Source organism: Pan troglodytes, chromosome 9 (assembly GCF_028858775.2).
Source record: "Pan troglodytes isolate AG18354 chromosome 9, NHGRI_mPanTro3-v2.0_pri, whole genome shotgun sequence".
NCBI lineage: Eukaryota > Metazoa > Chordata > Mammalia > Primates > Hominidae > Pan > Pan troglodytes.
Genome location: NC_072407.2, coordinates 31609925 through 31631198, shown reverse-complemented (window position 1 = coordinate 31631198; position 21274 = coordinate 31609925). Strand labels below are relative to the sequence as shown.

Here is a 21274-nt window from a genome sequence, read left to right as displayed (position 1 = left end):
CCTTGGGTTCCACTTCCATTTCCTCCTTGTGGCTTAAGCTGGCTCAAGGAGTCCCACCTATTGCAGTGGTGTCTGTAGCCTTATAACCGTGCTACTCAGCTTACATCAAGCAAGAATCCAAATTTCAAAATCTTTGAGTTACAGGCTTGTTTCTTTAGGAAAGAAGACAATGAAGCTGCATACCCAAGCACTTAGAGGAACACTTAAGCCAATCTGTGTCTGGGTTGAGGCTGTATGATAAAACTATTTCAGATGATATGGGCTTTAAGGACACAAAATTATATAAAATACTGCCACCTAAGATTTCAGGGGTTCCGGCCAGGCATGGTGGCCCCTGTCTGTAATCTCAGCACTTTCTGAGGCCAAGGCAGGTGGATCGCTTGAGCCCAGAGTTCAAGACCAGCCTGGGCAACATGGCAAAACCCCACCTCTACAAAATATACACAAAATGAGCCACACATGGTGGCATGTGTCTGTAGTGCCAGCTACTCAGGAAGCTAAGGTGGGAGGATCACTTGGGCCCAGGAGATTGAGGCTGCAGTGAGCCAAGAGTGTGCCACTTCACTCTGGAGTAGGTGAGAGAGTGAGACCTTGTCAAAACAAAAAAAAAACAAACAAAACAAAAAAACAGATTTCAGGGGTTCCAATTTGACTGCGAGCCACCAAGACATATCCATCACTTAGACCCAGTCATGCCCAATACAGGCAAGATAGCAAGGGTTGCACAGGGGAGTAAAGAGCCACCTGGAAGAAAACTCAGCCTAAGGGAAGAGGGTACTAGGCAGATAGTCTTGGTGCAAAAATAAAGCCTTATCATCAAAGGGAAGGAGTAAACCCTAGCTCAGTATTATATCTCTCAGCCCAGTTCCCCACGGCATCTCCTCTGAATCCTGTGGAGCAATGCAAAGGTATGTATGGAGGCGGAGGGATGTTGTGACAAAAACCAACCAAGCTAAGCTCCCTAAGACATGGCACTACCAGCAGTTTGGTAGCCATGTGAAACACAGACCATGAGAAAGAAACATTCATTCTACCCACCAGTGCATGCAACCCCAAATGACCTTAAACACCTCTTGGCAGCGGTGTCCAGTGGGAGACGGTGGTACCCAGCAAAAATAGCTCACAGGGAGCTCTGACAGAACAAGGTAGAAGCCATGTAGAAACCCAGAGGACACAGTGTCTGATACACATGCAGTAACCCCTGTGGGCTCTTGGAAATAATTGGGAAAGGGAAGACTTTAAAAAAAATACCAGAAGTACTGCAAGATCAATTAAGGGTAGTGGGAGGTGGGAGCAGTTAAGCACAGGTTAGAAATGGCAATAACTCATGGGACATAAATATACACTTGGGTAACCACAAAGATTGGGATCAGATGACCTGAAAGAATTTAATGAGGCTGAAAATTCAGGCCAGTGATGTGAAGTACAGATGGCTGCTGAATTGCCGAACTGAGAGTCATCGAACCTCTTTTCCCTTAATGCAAATGGTAACCTCAGTGATACACAAAGAAGTTTCTCCTACCCTATTTGAATACCACTGTACACATTCTCATTAGAGACTCAGGGAGCAGAGAGGATGCCAGCCAGCATCAGAGAAAAACAAGACTCCTCTTGAATTTTCTTGGTATCAAGAATGGTGACTGGTATAACATTAACTCTTTGATATCTGACAGGGCATCAGGTGCCCTGGATATGCAGAAGCGTGAGGGCATCCTGTTAATCAAAGGGAAGCAGATTCTGGGGGAGGCCACTGTAGCAAAGTGGGATTTTGTGGTCACATGACTTGGAGTCAAAGAGACCAAACCTCAAATTTTGGTTGTACCATTTACCAACACTTTAAGCAGCTTAATTCACTTCTCTGGTCTCCAATTTATCTTTCTGCAAAACTGGATGTTTTGCGTGATATGTAAAGGAAATAGTTACCTGAAGCGCCTTTTACTTTTCCTGTTATTAACTGTGTTAGGTTGTAAGTCTTGTAACTCTATTGTTATTTTCCTTCTCGTTCCTTCTTTCAAAACTCAAATGCCCAGGGAACAAGACAGGTAACCTAAGGGAGCATGGGGTCAGGTGGGGACTGGGGCACACAGGACTGCACCTGCCCCACCTGAAGAGGCTTCCCTAGATCCAGCCTACTCTTGCCCATAGAAATGCTAGCCCAGGATTATCAGGTGTGATTTTTCAAGGGAAGCCAGAAATCTGGAGTTTCATGTGAAGTCTCCCATTTTAAATGTTGCACCTGATTCAAATTTTTAACAAACACATTAAAAGGCAAATCCATAACAGGCTTCAATCAGTCCATGACAGCTGGCTTGCATCTTCTGGCTCCATTTTGAGGAAGGAGATAACCATGAGATCCCTGCCTCAACCTCTCATCAGAAACCAGCTCAAACTTTCCAAGGCATTGCTGCCTCCCCACAAGAAGACTCCCAGAGAAGGTCATATTGAAGGAGAAAGGAAGACATGACTCAGGGATGGTTTCTATGGCTCTCTAACAGGGCTCCTTATTATCCACATTGGACCAAGGGCTCTAAGGTTCCACCTGCAGCTCCCAGAAGTCCCAGGGGATGACACCTCCTCAGCTCCCATCTTCCCATACTAGGACTCAGATGCTATGAGGCTGACATCCCCTCATGCATGAGATTTCATGTTCTAGGATGTGTTCTAACCTCCTGATTCTCCTTTGGGTGGCCCCACTGCTCCAGGAAGAACTGGGCAATAGAGATACCCTTTCTGCAAAGCCAAGGGATTGTATTTACAAAGCTTGTAGGAGGATTGATTGATTTTGACATCATCTCTCAGGCTGCTGAAGCTCAAATGAAAAACAAATTATCTTGAGAATCAGGTAAAGGGGGAAATGTCACTGAGAGGGACAGCCACAAACAAATGCAGATGGAGGTCCCTCGAGAGAAACACTGGCGGTAGAGGAAGTCAACACATTACAAGAAGGTCATGGCCTTGGTGGATTAAAAGGCTATCAAATTCACAAAGAACATGATGATAGTTAAACTCTAGTCCAGCAGAGAGGGAGTGCTCTTCCAAGGGTTTTTTCTTCAAAAATCAGACAATTTTAAAATCTTCTATGGCTAGCATTGCAAGCAGAGTGAAAGGAGAAAACTCACATGTGTTAAACACCTACTGTATTCTATGTGTGATGATTTATATATATTCTTTAGCGAGACATGGCACAAGTTACTTAATCACACTGAAACTCAATTTGCAGCTATAAAATAAGAATCTATGGTACTTACCTTGTAGGCTAATTTTAGAAAATAAGACCAAGTATGGGAAAACCCTTGGTACTGTGCCTGCAAATATTAAGTATTCAGTAGACCATTGCTGTCATTATCTTCTTATCTTAATAATTCCTCACAACAGCCCAGGAATATTATGTGTATTTCATGATGAAAAGTTAAATGCAGAGAACTTGCTTGTCCAAATTGTTTGCCCAAATTCGTCCAGCTGTTAACTCAAGTAGACTGGATTCAAATCTGGATTTGCTCTTGTTTTTCTTTTTTTATATATATTTTTGACAATTTTTTTTTCTGGTTTAGTGATACTAGCAAGCCTGCATTTAAAAATATTCTAACCAGAGTTATTTTTCTTTTCAAGCAAAATTAAATGAGGCAATGTTTAATATCTGACTAAACCCTCCCAACGCTCATGGTTCATCATCAATGCCTTCTTCTCCTCCATCCCCAACAGTTTCACCCACCTGATGTCCAGGGCCAGACCCTGTACTGCCAGTGTCCCCTCTGCCATGGATCTTGGTTTTGGGGTGTCCATTCCAGGCCAGCTCACTGTCATTTAATGCAGGATAACTTCTTGGCTGGGTGTGCATCTCTGTGCTGAGTTCCTACTTCTCACTCTCTTGCTACTGTCACTCCATTCCTCAACTGTGTCCCCTATTGCCCATTTTGTTGGCTCCTCCATCCTGACATCTGATTTGGCATCTCTGTCTTGACCTTCCAACATGGCATCAAACTAGTTCTTCTGTCCCTTCCCACTCCTAGGACCTACCAGTCTGCCCTGCTCATACTTGATCTGGATGAGACTGATACCCTGCGAGACGCAACAGAATCAGCTCCTGGGATTGTGTTAGCAGAATGACGGGAGTGTGAGATCCACCACATGGCGAGGCACCCCAGGAACCTGTTTTCTTCTTGAAGAGCAACCGAGAACTATTTCCAAGTTATCCTTCACTTTGAGGTCTAAACCATACATTTGTCAATTTTAATACTAGAGTCTAGCATTTATTTAATAATAGCCTACTTTGTGAAAGAAAGGCAGATAAAATGAAAAACAAATCTCAGTATTAAGACTGACAGCCTGATTTCAGAAATACTAAGCAGTGGTTTTGTGTGTGTGTGTGTGTGTGTGTGTGTGTGTGTGTGTGTGTGTTTTAAGGGAGCAGTGTTGGCAATGTATGTGTTAGGATAAAGAAAGTGTATTGTTACTACAGTTTGATGAAATTTACGTTTTACTCAGGGTCAATCTTAAAGCAAAGGTTTATTTATGAGTGAATGAAAGCAAAGTCTCTGTCTATTACTCATTAACAGAATGGCAGGTTAGGTCCTGCAAGAATTGCAGAGGACGCAGACCTGAGTAAGCCACAGTGACGCCTTCCTGGACTCACTGTCCATAGGAGAAGATAAACTTGCATATGGAAAATGTCATCATAATGTGTTAAGAAGGGGCCTGAGCCCTTAACCCTGCCTGGAGTCTCAGGGATGCTTTCTTCAAGGCACTACCACTTGAAGTAGCTATTGAAGGATAATAAATATGATGACATTTACTGAAGACTTATTAAGTGGTAGGCACTGCCATAAGTGCTTTCCACCATTACCATTTGATCCTAACAACTGTTCAATGAGATGAGAATTATCACTATGCCTATTTCCAGATGAGGAAACTGAGGCACAGAGAGCTTAAATAACATGCCCAAAGTCACTCAGCTAGGAAGTAGCAGAGGCAGGACACAAACATAGGAAGTCTGAGGATTTGAAATTGATCAGAAAGGGAAAGGAGTGAATACAACATGAGCAAAGACACAAAAGAGTAAAGCAACACTGGTGTGAGGGGAACTGTGAGAGTTACACAGTAGACACTGTGGCCATGCCCGCATCCCTTAGCTGTGTTCCAGAAAACTCTTTTTGCACTCTTGACCTGAAGGCTTTTCCTTAAACCAAGGCAGGCTGTTCAGCCTTTGCATGGCAGGCTAGATGTGCTGGTAATTAGCACATTAGCACATTACGGTGTACTGATGGGATTTCATGTATAAACACCCAAGCAACCTTGATCTAAAGGCAGATAACTCTGAAGCATGGGTTTTAACGCTGTTTTTCAGCATTGCCCTTTGGGATTAAGCCCGGTGACAGCTGGCTTGATAACATACCTTATATCAGCCACCTCCCTTACTGATCTTTCCTGCACTTTCCAAATATAAACCTCTTAAACTTGAACCCTTGTCCCTGGGTCAGCTTTTGGAGGAACACAAGCTAACACAAATGTATTATACCATTCCAAAAATATAAAGTAGGAAACTGAAGAGGCATAGCAAAGTCAATATAGCCCAAAGTCTGTCATCAATCCACAGACAGATACTTGTTACCTGCCCAGGACAGTGTATGTTTAGGAATGCAGAGTATGTATAACAATATGTATGATATCACTTCAGGAAGTCTTTAGGAGATTATCTGTGTCCCATCTCCATTTTACATGATCTACCTGAGACCTCGAGGCGGACATGGTTTGTCCAGGGTCTCTTAGCTGGTTAGTTGTAAAGCCCAGATTATTGTTTCCTATACACTAATAATGAGAGTCCTATTCACCGAGGCTAATTAGAGAGATGTTTAGAATAATCTTTGCACCAACTCCACCAACTTTATCAAATGCATGAAGACTAGGATCTTGAGAAATGCATTTTCAGGCTCTTTCTCTAAAACCAGCATATGCTAACCAACCCACCAGAGTTGGCCGGGGCTCGCAGTGCAGAGAAACAGATAACTATGCTCCTGTTTGCAAATAAACTTCTGTATTGATTCACTAGCCACTTGGTCAACCTAGTCAGTTCACTTCTAGAAAGTGATGATAGAAAAAGAACACAGAGACATACAAGTATGTGCACAATACAGCACTGTGTGAAAGAGCAAAACAATAGAAACCACCTGAGTACCCATCAGTGGAGCAGTACCCAATGTCACAAATAAAATAAGGACACTCTAGGAAGTGTCCTTATTATTTCACATAGTATAGTGTCCACACTATACTATGTGAAAAAAAAAAGCAAGCTGTAACTGCATATATATAGTACAATCCCCTTTTTGCTTAAAAAAGGAAAGCTTATGTGTAGAGAGATTTTTGCTTTATAAGCACAAGAACATTCTGGAAAGAGACTTAGAAAACGGTCAACAGTTTGTGGTGGTATAATTTTTGGAATATTAACTTGTGTTTGTCCTCCCAGTGTTTCTTCCCCTCCTCCCTTGTAAGCAGATGGTCAGGGCTTTTTGTGGCCTCCTGCCACAAGGGAGATGTTTGTCATAGGGCCAGAAGCCAAAGTTGTCTGCAAGACACTTCCGATTCTGGTACTGAATTTTGTAAAACCTAAACCCATTGAGGAGATTATGCTTGGTGTCCTGGAGGAACTGGAGAGAGACGGGAAGGTGTTTGGAGTGTAAATGGAATCCTAGTCTGAATTCTGGAGCACTTTGATGAGGAGGAAGACCCTAGGGAGGCTGGGCTAGGGAGCTGGGAATTCCAAAGCCTCACCAAAGATTCTCCTGATTTGAAAAGCGGCAGCAGAGAAGCCAGAACCGGAAGACACCTTGTAGTCTGAGACCATGGACACCTCAGCAGTTAATATCGTAGAGTAAGTTCAATGGCTGAAGAGATCTTATTAGGGTTTGGTGCTACACAAAACCCTGAGACCCTTGTCCATCCCTGAGGGTGACAATAATATCTGAGACCAAATTCCTAATTACCTAATATGATAAAGAGAGTTGCTATAGGCTTAGAATTAATTTTATGTAAAAAGTAAAGTGGTATTTTTTTTTGCATGTCTGAGTTTGTGGAATAAGATTCATATTTACTACAAGTAATGGAATTGGAGATTCAGAGGGGAGAAAGTCACTTATCACATTAGTGTAATTTTCTGATGGTAGGATTATGGAGAGTTTTAGGTTTTCCCTTTTTTTCCCCAACTTCTCTCCCCTCAGTATTTTAAAAATAACATTGTGTGGGGTTTTTTTTTGTTTGTTTTTGATTGTTTTTTGTTTTTCAAACAGGTCTCACTCCTATCCATGTAGGCTAGAGTGCAGTAGTGCAATCTTGGCTCACTGCAGCCTCGACTTCCTGAGCTCAGGTGATCTTCCCACCTCAGTCTCCTGAGTAGCTGGGACTCCAGGTGTGTGCCACCATGCCTGGCTAAATTTTTGTATTTTTATTAGATACAGGGTCTCACCATGTTGCCCAGACTGGTCTTGAACTCCTGGGCCTGCCCACCTCAGCCTCCCAAAGTGCTAGAATTACAGGCATGTGCCACCATATCCAGCCTAATAACATTGTTTTTAATGTTCATTAAGTCATCCCACCCTCTCAGTCTTGCAGAAGCCTCTCAAGAGGGACAGAATCAGTTGCAAAGTACCATTTCTGACCCTGAGACATGGATATTATTTGTTCATTTAAATGTCACCTGAAAAACCCACTCACTCAAATGGTCTGTGAAGCTTGCAAAAACAGGAATGCTTACCCTCCTGGGTCCTGAATTTTTGGTTCTCTTGGACTCTTTGAAATTCTTCTTTCTCAGAAAGGAGCCCTCTTTCTATTTCCCCTCAAAGTTGTGACTTGACCCTCACATCCCTTTCTTCTCCAGGGCCCCTTGATAAGATTCTTTTAAAATTTCTTTGGAGGGCATCCCTTTTAGGAAGAGCAAATGCCTTTTGGGATAGATATGAAAGACAGAGGATATGGTGATAGCTGGGGACAGCTGCACAGTCTGAAGTGGACTCTGTTGTAGAGTACTACAGAAAAGATGACTCAGTGTTTAAAAAATGCAATAATTCTAAGACCCCTGCATGGAAAAAAAAGAAGAGGCTCTTTTCTACACATCAGTTCTTGGGTCCTACCAATCCATCCAGTCTTAGTACTCACTGCTCTCTAACACAGTCTCCAGACTCTCAGACTCTCAGGCTCTCTCCCTCCATTCTCCCCCTCAAAAGCATAGACCCCATCTCCTGGTCTTTGTACAAGCTGCTTCCCCTTCCTGATGGACCACCTGCATTGCACTTCTCATAGCCTAGTCCTATTTATCTCTCCATGATTCTACTTCCTCCTGACTATAGTCACTTTCTCTGAATCCAGATGTTACATATACACATGTGTACTAGTCGAGAGGGAGAGGAGAGAGAGAGGAGATTTTAGGGAATTGGCTTATTCAGTTGTGGGGGCCAGCCAGTCCAAAATCTGTAGGGCAAGCTGGTGGTCTGAAAATTCAGATGAGTTGATGTTTCAGTCACTGTTGAGTCCACAATCTGCAGGTCAGGCCAGGCTGGAAATTCTAGTAGGGTTTCTATGCTGCAGTTTTGAGGCCAATTTCTTTTTTCTTCAGGAAACCTTAGTCTTTGCTCCTAAGGCCTTCAATTGATTGGAGTAGACCCACCCATAATATATTAAGTAATCGGCTGTACTCAAAATTTACTGACTTAAATCAGTAACAGAGAACAGAATGACCTCATAAGCTTAGGCAGAGATACATTGATTGAAAGTCTTTATATCTGCACAGTTCCTGTGACTGTGAACTTAACCATCCAGGGATAGAAAATGTGGATTTCTCATTCTTGCTGCTACAGCCTCTAGGATTCTTGATGTAGAAATGGCGTTTTCATTGGGGGTGAGTTCAACAAGGGGACAGGAAGCAACTCTCTGCTAAGCCCCGAGTCATCAACTGTCATAAAGTGCCCATAGGAGCAGACTGTTAAAAGTTGTGATCGAAATGAAATTCATGATTTTTCTCTGGATTTCTTTAAGCCATGCTAAACATAACGGCTTAAATGGTTGGTCAAATAGTTGATGAAATGCTAATTGGGTCATCCTCTCTCCTCTCTGAACCCCTGCCTTGAGAAACAGACAGCAGACAGACACCACACTCACACACGTGCACACACACACACACACACGCACACACACACACTCTGATATGAATGAATCTTTGCCCCAATTAACTGAAGGCTGACCAATTAACTTAAACTCAAGTCTGACATATTAATCTTAGAATATATCTTCATGAAAGCTCCTGAGGATCTGAGTCAGAGAAAAGAAGGATGCCAAAAGGGGAAGCAAAAGGGACAAACGTGTCTGTCTCACAGCTTTGCCTCTGCCAGCCTCTAGAGTTAACCACAATAAATAGCACTTAAAAAAGGGTCCCCACTGCAGTTGACAGTGACCATAAGACATAGCCCTGCTTATAGATAGAATATTTCTGGTATGGTAGGGTTGAAACATCTCTTGGCTGTTGTTTTTTTCCCTGAAACCTGTCATCTCTGAGAGGGATGGTATATGTAATATTTTAATATTTAATATAAAACACACACAAGTAGTATTTCATCTGCCTGTATCATGTTCCTAGAAGTATATTTAGAATTTTAAGCTGTTCCAACTATTATACATTTTGCCAAATTTTAGTCATTGAGGGAGTTGTGTTTAAACATCTGTTGACTGCAGATGTTAAGCAGTGTGAAACATTCTTTTAAGATGCCAAAATGCAATTAAAATCATAATATTTTTCCTAGTAACAAATCATGCTAATCAGTGAAAATTTAGAAAGATAAAACTCAATGAACAATGAATGGTAATAATTCTCTAAATAATCAGCTGTGGCTCATGGCAGGGGAGAACTAACTTTTAACTAAATTATGTTAAATCAATGCCAATTTTCTCAGCTCCTGAAAAGTGTTCTCTTTTTTTCTTCAAGCCAGGCAATGGTCAGGTGGAGTAAAACATAAGGAAGAACATCTTTTTGGTTCAAAGGATGAAAAAAATTGGGTAACACACCTTCCTTACATCTAGCTGGGCCATTGAACCAGAATATGCCAGTGTTTAAAACACTGAAATGCCAGCTTTTCTCTTAAGGGACAGCATGGAGGTGTCTGATTTCTGCTTGGGCTGAGGATTCAGGAGAAGATGTGTGGAACACAGCCTGGACATGCCCCAACCTGGTTGATGAATTCCACCCCAAGTAGTGGAAGAAACACACCTACAACATGAGCAGAGAAGATTTTTCTTCTGTACTTTCCAGGACTTGAAGCTGCTTTGTTTTTTGGTCGCTGGGTGGGGAAGGAGGAGCAATAGTATAGCTTCCAGAAGAGAGAAGAGAGATATCTCTTGAGTGTGAATTAAGCAGTACCAAGAGGCCTCAAGCTAGCTGTCTCTCCTGCTTTAAATTCTACTGTTAAGAGTTTTTCTTTAAGTTTAAAACCTTGAAAGCTCCATGATGCTCCTGAGTAGAACAATAAAGCCATTAGTAGTCAATGGCCTTCTTTAATATTTTTCTTCCATTTCAATTTTAGTTCTAATTTTATCTGACTCCTAAAAATATGTTTCATATTCTCATGAGGGCTGGGCCCATATGTGTAAATGGTTGAAACATCTTACTTTGTTGACTGAACTAGTCTAAATAGTCAGTCAAATTTTTTTTTTTAGGCAAAAGTGAATTTCATCAAATTGGTTGGCCCACAATTTCTTAAATTCATCATTGATTGATTATCTGTTATGTGCCAATCCCTGTGCAAGTTCCTAGGGCAACAGAAGTAAAAATCCATAATTTCTGTTTCCAGGACTCTATCAGTTTGATAGGGACACAGGCACATAAGCAGACAATCATAATGCAGTGGTAGTAGGGATATGCCACTCTCATCCAGGCAGTGTATTGATGACCATGTCCTTGAGTTCCCAAGTACATTGAAAAAGGTGGAATAAGGAGATGCTAAATTAGCAGGTAGTACTTATATGAAGTTCTACTGTGTCTACTCCTGTGCCAGGTGTTTCGGTTGGGAATGAGTATTGGGTAAGAGGAGAATAGAAGATGGAAAGGCAGAAAACACCAACTCAGCTGATATGGTTGGGATGTTTGTCTCCTCTAAACCTCACATTGAAATGTAATCCCCAGTGTTAGAGGTGGGGCCTAGTGAAAGGTATTGGATGAGGGGAGTGGATCCTTCATGAATGGCTTAGTGTCATCCCCTTGGTGATGAGTGAGTTCTCGTTCTGTTAGTTTACACAAGATCTGGTTACTTAAAAGGGTGTGGTACCTCCCCCTCCTCTCTCTTACTCCCTCTCACCATGTGACATGTTGGCTCCCCTTCCCCTCCATCATGACTGTAAGCTTCCTGAAGCCCTTTCCAGAAGCAGAAACCGGCACCATGCTTCATGTACAGTCTGCAGAACCGTGAGCCAATTAAACCTCTTTCCTTCATAAAGCACACAGCTTCAGATATTTCTTTGTAACAAAGCAAAAACTGACTAACACATCACCCATTAAAGAGTTTACAATTTATTTAGAGGAAATAAGATGGAAGTGTAGGGAGTTATTAGAAAGCAAGACAACCTACAAATCTGTAAAGTATAAGCATCAAACTTTGTGAACAAAGAGTATGATGTAGGTATTGAGAAAAGAAAAAGTGGGACATAGGGTGGAACAGTCTCAGAAAAGTCCTCCCAAAGGACACAGGTAAGAGAAAGACATGGAAGAACTGGTCCAACTTACATTGGTAGAATCAGAGGGCTTAGGTCTTTTTTATTTTTTTCTTTTCTTTTTGAGACAGTTTCACTCTTGCTGCCCAGGCTGGAGTGCAATGGCACAATCTTGGCTCACTGCAACCTCTGCCTCCCGGGTTCAAGTGATTCTCCTGCCTCAGCCTCCCAAGTAGCTGGGATTACAGGCGCCCGCCACTACGCCTGGCTAATTTTCGTATTTTTAGTAGAGATGGGGTTTCACCACGTTGGCCAGGGTGCTCTTGAACTCCTGACATCAGGTGATCTGCCCGCCTTAGCCTCCCAAAGTGCTGGGACTACAGGCATGAGCCACTGTGCCTGGCTGGGCCTAGGTCTTCTAAGCAGTGGAAATGGCAGAGGCAAGTGTCCAGAGCTGGGAATAAGGGGATGTTATGTGGGTATCATAGGGATGGGGGCAGGGGACTTCACAATACGACACCAGCCAGTCTAAAGTTGAGTTTGTGTAGGATTTTTTACTCATATATTATTGAGGGCCATGCATTGAACTACATATTATGGATAAAGAATTAATACATTCCTGCCATCTTGAAGTTTATAATCTAGTCCTACAAAGAAACTTATCAGAGAGGTTTCTCTGAGGCTTAGTGTGTTGCGGTCTATGCCTTTTCATTTCATCCTTCAAATACTGTCTACTCAATGAAATTTACCTGGCCTGTTCAGCCAAAATAATTTATAAAGGCAATAATAGCTAACATTATTAACACTCTCCTAGACCAGTGTACTGTACTAACTACTTTGCATGCCTTATTCATAATAAGTTAAGGTCTCTTATATTTTTCAGTGTACTATGCACCATGTTATGGTCTTTACAAAGATTACATAGTGTAATCTTTACACTAAACTTTGCAAGGGTGTACTACTATTATCCCCATTGTCTCTATGAGAAAGCTGAGGCTCTGCAAGGTTAAATGATTTCCCCAAGGTTCTCTTAAACTTCGTAGGGGAAGATGGAGGATGCTTAGAGAGTGGTATGAACAACATTGTGTGCCTCCTGATGTGATACAATGTGCAGCACATAGCACCACTTTTGAAGTACTGCATGCTTGCCAAAAGAAAAATTGAACATAAACTTTCAAGTTTATTGAAAATGGAGGGTCCAGGAGTAGTGACTCATGTCTATAATCCCAGAACTTTGGGAGGCCAAGCCAGGCTGATCACTTGGGCCAGGAGTTCAAGAGCAGCCTAGCCAACATGGTGAAACCCTGTCTCTACTAAAAATACAAAAATTAGCTGGGCATGGTGGCTCATGCCTGTAATCCCAGCTACTTGGGAGGCTGAGACATGAGAATCACTTGAGCCTGGGAGGTGGAGGCTGCAGTGAGCTGAGATCACACCATTGCACTCCAGCCTGGGCAACAGAGCAAGACTCTATCTCAGAAAAGAAAAAAAAATGAGAAAAGAAAATGGAGAGATAAAGGATTAAGATAAATGATGCCACAAAGAAGTAAACAGAAAAATTTAGAATTTTGGAGTGCAGGGACTGCAGGACAACTGACCAAATTTTTTCAACATGTCAAATATATGTGTGTTTGTGTGTGTTTATTCTATAAATATAATAAAAATATTTTTATATAAAAGTATATTATATATAAAAGAAAATTTGGATTGGATTAATGTAATGTTTACAGTTATGGTAATGGCTATGTTAATGTAATGTAATGTTAGGCCTTGTTTAGTTCCTGATTTGAATGAACTAATTTTTAAAAAGGCATTTTTTTAATAAGTAGGAAAATTTGAATATGGACTGGTTATTGGAGGCTACAGGGAAATATTCTCAATTTTCTTGGGTGTGATCATGGCACTGTAGTTATGGGAGAAAATGCTAATATTTTTTAGAGATATGCACAAATGTGTTGGGAAGTCACATCAAATGTGGGATTTGCTTAAAAATATTTAGCAACAATAACTACAACAGAAAAGAATAAGTGATGCAAACATGATGAATGCTTGCTAATTGTTAAAGCTGGGTGATGACTACATAAAGGATCATTGTATTAGTCTCTCAATCTTCCTGTGTTTGAAATTGTTTTAAATAAAGATTCATTTAAAATGCATGGCTTAAAATAGCCAATGAGGCTGAAAACAGATTCTCTTGTACCACTGAGCCCAGTTCTATGCACACAGTAGGTGCTTAATAGGTGTATTATGAATTACTAGAATTGGAGCATGGAAAACAGCTACAGGATGAATGAAAATCACCCTGTTCTCCTAAACATACAATCACAGCAGTGTGGGCTCCAGACAGAAAACCTCTCTTCTTTTTAAGTATGTTTATGCTGCATGTTGCTTTTTTTTTTTTTTTTTTTTGGTGGAATCTTCTCATCTCTCTGGCTTCAAGCCTTCCTTTACTGTTAATCTTGATCAAAATTCACATAGATAAAATTTTAAATGTGAGGTAGAAGGGCCTTTGCAGTGTGGTTCACCTAGTAAGTATAAATTGCTTTACTACAGAGAGCTTTGAATACAGGCTGACATTGGCCTTGTCTCCGAAAATAGCAAACTGCAGCCACAACTTAAACACAGACATGATGAAATCAATGTTTTAAGGAGATCAGTTTCCAGCTTCTCTGCTCAACATACCTCCAAATCTGCCTTTCACAAAAGCATTTCTCTTGTATCAGGATATAGAACCACTCCCAAACCGTGATTGCAGAGGAATGAGGGCTCCCACAGGCCGAAAGACACTACCAGAACTCATCTATTGCTTTGAACATGACCAGGCTATATTTCCATATAAAATCCATGAGGGATATAAAAAATGACGTCAGCAAACATTCTTCCGGAAACTGATTTATTAGACCAAATATGAAATTACTGGTGCTTTTCCAAGGGGAAAGAAGATTGAAAGCTCCTGCATATAGCCTGTTTATATTAAGATATTTGTGTCTCAATTCCAGAAGCTGGCAATTGAACTCCCAGAAATAAACTGGCACCAGTTCCCATGAATGAAATGACTATGAATCATTTCATTTTTGAAAATTAAACAAAGATGTGACTTAACAGGTGATGAGTTGGGTGGATGTGCAATATTTCCACAAACACTCAGCCATAATACGTGCTCATATTATTGGTATGATTCGGAACCCTTTAAACATTTCTATATCTGAGTCTTATGAGAGAGAAGAAACCCAGCCTGTCTGTTTAAACAAGCTTAGCAAATTATTTTGGCGGAAGTCTGTCTTTCAGTGTTTCCGATGAGGTGATGTGTAGTTTTAGGGCATGGAATGTCTCACATAGTCAGGACATCCTATTAGAAACAAGTGTCTGCTTGTGAATTGTCCCCTCACCTAAATGAGAAATGAGGAGAGGACCAGAATTAACAATCAATCTTTTTTTTTTTCCTGTAGCGATGGAATCTCACTATGTTGTCCAGGCTGGTCTCAAACTCTTGGCCTCAAGCAATTCTTCCACCTCAGCCTCCCAATGTGCTGGAATTACAAGCATGAGCCACTGTGCTTGGCTAACAGTCCCTTCTTGACTCTCTTCTTTTACAAATCCAGAAGCCCATTTATCCATCACTTTGAGCATATAAAGCTGTGCTGTGATATACACTAATCATTAGCTACATGCGACTATGTAACCTTAAGTTAATTAAATTAAATTTAAAATTCAGGTTCTCAGTGCACTAATCACATTTCAAGTGTTCAATTATCACATGTCGCTAGTGCTACCATATTGAACAGCCAAGATTTAGAACATTTTCATTGCTCCAAAGAGAAGTGGGCTATTGACATAATCCCTATTTCTTCATTTTTTGAAGTCAGAAGAGAAGTATTTGTCCTATATTTCTCACAGAAAGATATCATAGGATCAGTAAGAATATACCTGGAATTAGTTTCTCTAAAACTCATTCTGAAACTCTGTAGCCTCAGTTTAAATAGTATAAAATTTTGACTCAATAAATCTTGAAATATTCAGTAAGAATGGCCAAACAGAAAAAATTCTGGAGTCTACTTGAATAGCTAATTGGATTTTTGATATTTGGTATAAAATAGCATTTAATTAGATCTCATTTGAAATGAACAGAGTGCATTATATGCATGTATATATTTGGAATACTGATTGGAAAAGGCCAGGCATGATGAAGACATGTTCGTGTAATACTTATCTTTTATCCTGTGTCTTGTCCTTAAGGAAAAGAAGACGTCAAACAGGACACAAAGTAGCAAATGGGAGTTTCTTCTTAAATGTTATGTGAATGACTCACTTGTTAGGCAAGTGAGATGTTCAAGGACGGGAGGAGAAGACAGCAGAAGAGCTGGAAGTAAAGTCACCTCCAAAGCTCTAGAGTTGGTAGTTCACGTCTATTTCCAGGAAGACTTCTAAATCTAATGAAATGATTTGAATGCAATGCTTTATCCAAAAATAAAAGTAATGTTAGATTATGCGGCACCTGTTAGCCAGTGAAGATTAATGAAAAAAAGCACTGCTGTGGAGAAAAAGTATCCACCATTATTTATTCAAAAAAAGAATGGAGCATCCAACAGTACTAATTATTGTGTTAGGTGTTTAGAGTATGTTAAGAGTAATAAGCATTCAAGAGATAATAGAATGGATAATTAATTACAACTGAAATAAATATTACAAAGGAAAAGTAAAGGGTCCCATAAAAGCACATAACAGGAGGACCAAAGCTTTTGAGAGTCAGAGGTCTTTCTAAAGAAATGACATTCAAGGAGACACCTAAAAGAGGAGTAGAGTTTATTCAGGTGAAGAAGTGGAGAAAGAGCATTTTGGGTGGAGGATATGTGTATGGAATTTCTAAAACAGGAAACAGCATTAGGCATTTGTTGTGTGGTAAGGCATAGCAAGCAAGAAAAAGGAGAATGTGACACAAGACTGGGAGGTAGGTGGACATCTGCTCATGCAGAACCTTATAGACCACGATCAGTGTATAAACTAATGAATGAAACATGCCTTGATATAAATATTGCTAGTTTGTGTTTTTATGAACAGTTATAATTCACAGAAAAAGACATAAGTATGCAGAAATATATGGTATAGAATGTTACTTAGTTATCCAAATCTATGAAAAGAAAGATTTCCAGATGGAAAGAGACAGTGTTTTCAAAGTTGTGGAGGTAAGAAAGAATATGGTGTTTTCTAGAAATAGTAAGGGGAAGGACAAGAGAAAAAGTTAAATTGTAGATGAGGCCAGATTGTCAAAATTTTCAAATGACAGGATAGGGTGAATGAACATCACCTGTTATGCAGCCAGGACTCAGACAACTTTCAGAAAAGAAGGGCCAAAGTGAGAGCTGTTTTAGGATAATAGATCAAGTGGTGGTGAATGGTTGGGGAGGGAAAAATTTAAATGGATATGAGAGTTTGGGTTTGATGTTGTGGCCAAAAGCAAGTTATGTTAGATTCTTAAAGTGGTCATAAAACCTTAATGAGGAAAATAATTCAGTAGGTAGGTGGAATAAAACTGTCACAAAAATGAAGTGAGGAAGAGTTAAGAGTGGCAGTTGGGAGGGTGGGGGTACTGGGGGGTGGATATAAAAGCCAGTGAGAATGAGTGGCTTCCCAGCCTTCATTTTCCTCTTCCCCTACTAACAGCAGCCAAATTTCCCTTTGGAGACCTACCCACCCAACTCAGCTTCATGGTAATTAGTATTGAGTAATGAATTTGGTATTTAGTAGTTAGATATTTAGAAATTGGTTCAGGAATTTACAGGTGACCCTATTTGGGCAAATAAGAAACAGAGATTTGCTGAGGTTTCTCTAGGAAAGAAGTTTCTTCATGGTTTCCCAGGACCTATCAGGGGCGATGGCCTTTCTCCAGCTGAAGAGAGGAAGGTAAGGATGTGGAGACTGTAATAGCTGCAGCTTTTTATACAAGGATGAGGAAGCAGAATGCGAATGAGCCTATCAAAGCGGGGAGAGTAGAGGGAAAGGAATCACAGAGAAGTTGTTTCAATACCCTGATGACACTGAGAATCTCTGACTCAACCTCTGTGCTCTAGTTATAACTCAATACATTTCCCTTTTTCATACAGGTCAGTTTGTGCTGTAGCTTGATGCCACTACAATATTAATGACACAGGGAGAACAGATTAAAATGAGTTAATCTTTAAAAATAGAAAACCGATGAGAAATTATTGCCAGGCAGGATTAACTTTGTCCCAAATATTTGATAATATGAGAATTGGCTTAATAATCAAAAGTAGAAGGAAGAAATAAAATGAAAAAGATTATCATCTATAAATGATACAGCAGCACATGGTATTAAAACCAAAGATCTCACGTCTGGCCATGTGCTGCTGCTTTTTTTTTCCCCCTGAGTTGTTGCTTGCAATAAAGAACCATGACTGAAAAACGCTCCCTGAAAAGTGAAATCCAAAAATTTAAAGAAGAATATTTTAAACCACTGGGAATTGCGATTAACATTTAGGAATCTATCTTTCCAGCCATTTTTGTACATATGCAAATTTATTTTTAAAAGAATGGGATCCTGATGCCTACCCTGTATTACAATCTGAGGTTTTTACATAGCAATTTATAATAGACATATTTCCATGTCAATCAATGAAGATTTATATTATCTTCTTACCAGCAGTTTCACATTTATGTCTTTATAAAGAATATCGGCAGAGTGGTAAAGGGAAGGGGTTTTAAAAGCCAAAGTGCATGCTCAGATATTGGCTCTGCCTCTTGTCTCTCAAATACTCTGTGGTTCCTCATTTCTGTTTTGCAGCTTAAATGAAAAGCTACCTGTACAGTCCTGAGCACAATGCCTGGCACAGGGAATAAGGGTTACTATCATCATTTTAAAAATTACTAATATAAGGTATGCTGCAGGGGACCAAAGTGAGGAGATATAAAAGATATGTATGAGGTATGGAGATGGAATAGAATTGGGCCCTATCTACACAATACACAGTACATGACAGAAAAAAAAATCAGTAAGAGAAGTAACAAGAAATAACCAGAAATGACCATATTTTTTCATATAAAAATTACGTTACTGATTTAGGGGTCAAATAATTTTTAGAGCATAACTGATATAAAATTTGAGTGATGAGATTATTTAAACAAATGAACCCGTATGCCCCCCTATTTGATTTCTTCCCACTTTCTACAAATTAAAATGAACAGAAACATGAGTGGAGTTTATGGTCTTTATGAAGAAGTGATTTTCTCTGTGTCCTTAGGCAAAATGCCTTCAATTGACACAGGCTCCATCTGTACTCCAGGCAAAACTGCACGTTCTTCCTTTTTTAAATGTGTGTTTTTAAAATACCATTTGGCACCTACCCTACAAAGCTTAAAAATTAGATTTTGAAAAAAAAATCACCCAAAATGTTGCCTCTCATATAGAGGCAAGCAAATTGGATTCATGTAAATGATCCTTAAGAAATGTCTTTAAGTCTGTATTCCAACAATTGCATTTTTTAAAATACACATTGATTTGCTTTTAAAATTTAGCCTCCTCATTTTTTTCTCCTGTATTAGAAAAGAATCTGCATTATGCAAGTATATCTTGCATTGAGAAACTTAGTAAATAAAAACTCTTATTTGCATCATAGAAAAATTAGGGAGTCATTATTTACCCTTTAAGATGATTTTCAAAAATAATTCAAAGTAAAATCCCTTTAAAGAGAACACTTGCCAGGGGAACTAAAAATATGATTTTAATGTAATACAACTTTTCTGAAACTCATCTACTATGTATAGTAACAAAACAATGAACATGAAAAAGTTGATTATATATCCTCCATTATATTCCCAACAGTATATGTATTTCTGTAAATATTTTGAGCTAAAAGAGATGGAAGTATCTCTAGCATGGACAGCCCTGGTGATTCAAGAAGCTGACCACATCCAGTGCAGACTGGTAAGACAGTAATAATAGGGGTCGGCCTTGCTTTGGAAGATTTTATACTTTGTATTAGTGTTCTTTTCCCTATCACATATTGAGTATTTACATTCTAAAACTTCCATTCTGTGAATTATTCAATAAATAGTGTTGTTTTGTGTTTACTGGATGACTTTGAAAAAATAAAGCAGGATTCCCTACCATACCCTTTACTATATCAAAATTAAGTCTGTATGGATCAAAGATGTGAGTGTAAAAAACATTAGTCTCCAAAGGCACTGATGAAATAAACAAACCAACCCCCAAAACAAAAAATAAATAAATAAACAAAAAGGATACCATAGACTTCTATTTCAGCAACGTGAAAGACTAGGTTTTTGGAGACTTCCTCATGGTTCAGAACATCTACAAATTTGAATTAAATTTAAAAAAATTTAATGCATGAATGAGCTTTCAGGAGATTAAAGGGAATTCCCAAAGCCCTTGAGGCCAGAATCAACAATAAGGAGAAATAATCTAGTACTAAAATTCCTTACTCCTGGTAGCAAAAAGCCTTGGTTTTATTGGGGCAGACATGAGATGTGAGGGAATAAAGCAGAATGAGAAGGTAAAGCAGAGATTCTAGAATAAAGTTTCCCACAACCCAAAGGTTGACATCCTCCTTAGATGATTAATGAACTTGCAATGAGAAGAAAGTCATGGCCTGTCTCAGACTTGAGACAGTTGGAGCTGGAAAGGAGGGAGTATGGGAGGAAGGATCTCTCCTCTCACCAAATCCCTAAGCACAGGCTCCCATTTACACAAGTTGGGAGGATAAAATTAACATGACTTGTACAACCTGCCCTTTCCACTTCCCAAAAAAGCCTCTAGTCAAGATTTAGATGGAAATGATAAAATGTAGTTATTGGACTAAATAAAATTATATTTAAATAATGACTAACCATATAAGGGAAAATGAAATTGTATTTTCCTACCTTATACTATATGCAAAATATCAATTCTTGATGGTTTGATGACCTCCGAGAGAGACAAAGTTTTCAAAACTTTAATAAAAAATAAAGAAGTATATATTTTTAACCTTGATCTAGAAGAGAATTTCTTAAACAAGGTATAAAATGTGCAAACCAAAAAGGGAAAGGTTGATAGATTTGAAAATTAAAATTAAGAGCTGTTCATAAAAAGCAAAATATACAACGTGGAAAATGGCAATCTCTACATGGAGACTCTGATGAGCTTAGAAGGGAGCCTTCCAACGACTACTATAGAGCCCTTTCTTCAGTTCAATATGGGTCTCTTAACCTGTATTCTTCAGATAGAGACATTCATTTGGTTATAATGCCACTATGCTCAGGCCATCTTATCTAAAATATCATCGCTAGAGTTGCTATAAACACAGCATAAATTAAATTTCTGTGCAGCATTATATTGATCTAGTTTGACAATATCCTTTAGGAAATTCTTTTACTTGTTCATTCAATTGCTTATTCATTCATTCATTCATTCATACTAATTAGTAAACATTCATTAGGCATTTACTCTATGCCTAGCACTGCACTAACTCCTGAACAACCTCAAAAGAATCAGATCAGATTTTTAAAATTTATTCATTCCTTCATTCAACAGCTATCTATTGAGCAACTACAATATACCAGGTACTGTTCTAAACATTGA

At 39.5% G+C, this 21274-nt stretch overlaps 1 long non-coding RNA gene across 2 annotated transcripts in view; it reads right to left on the bottom strand.

Annotated features, from left to right (window-relative positions):
• Window positions 1–21274, bottom strand: part of LOC104008451 (uncharacterized) — a 172188-nt gene that overhangs the window by 51251 nt on the left and 99663 nt on the right. The window lies entirely within an intron of this gene.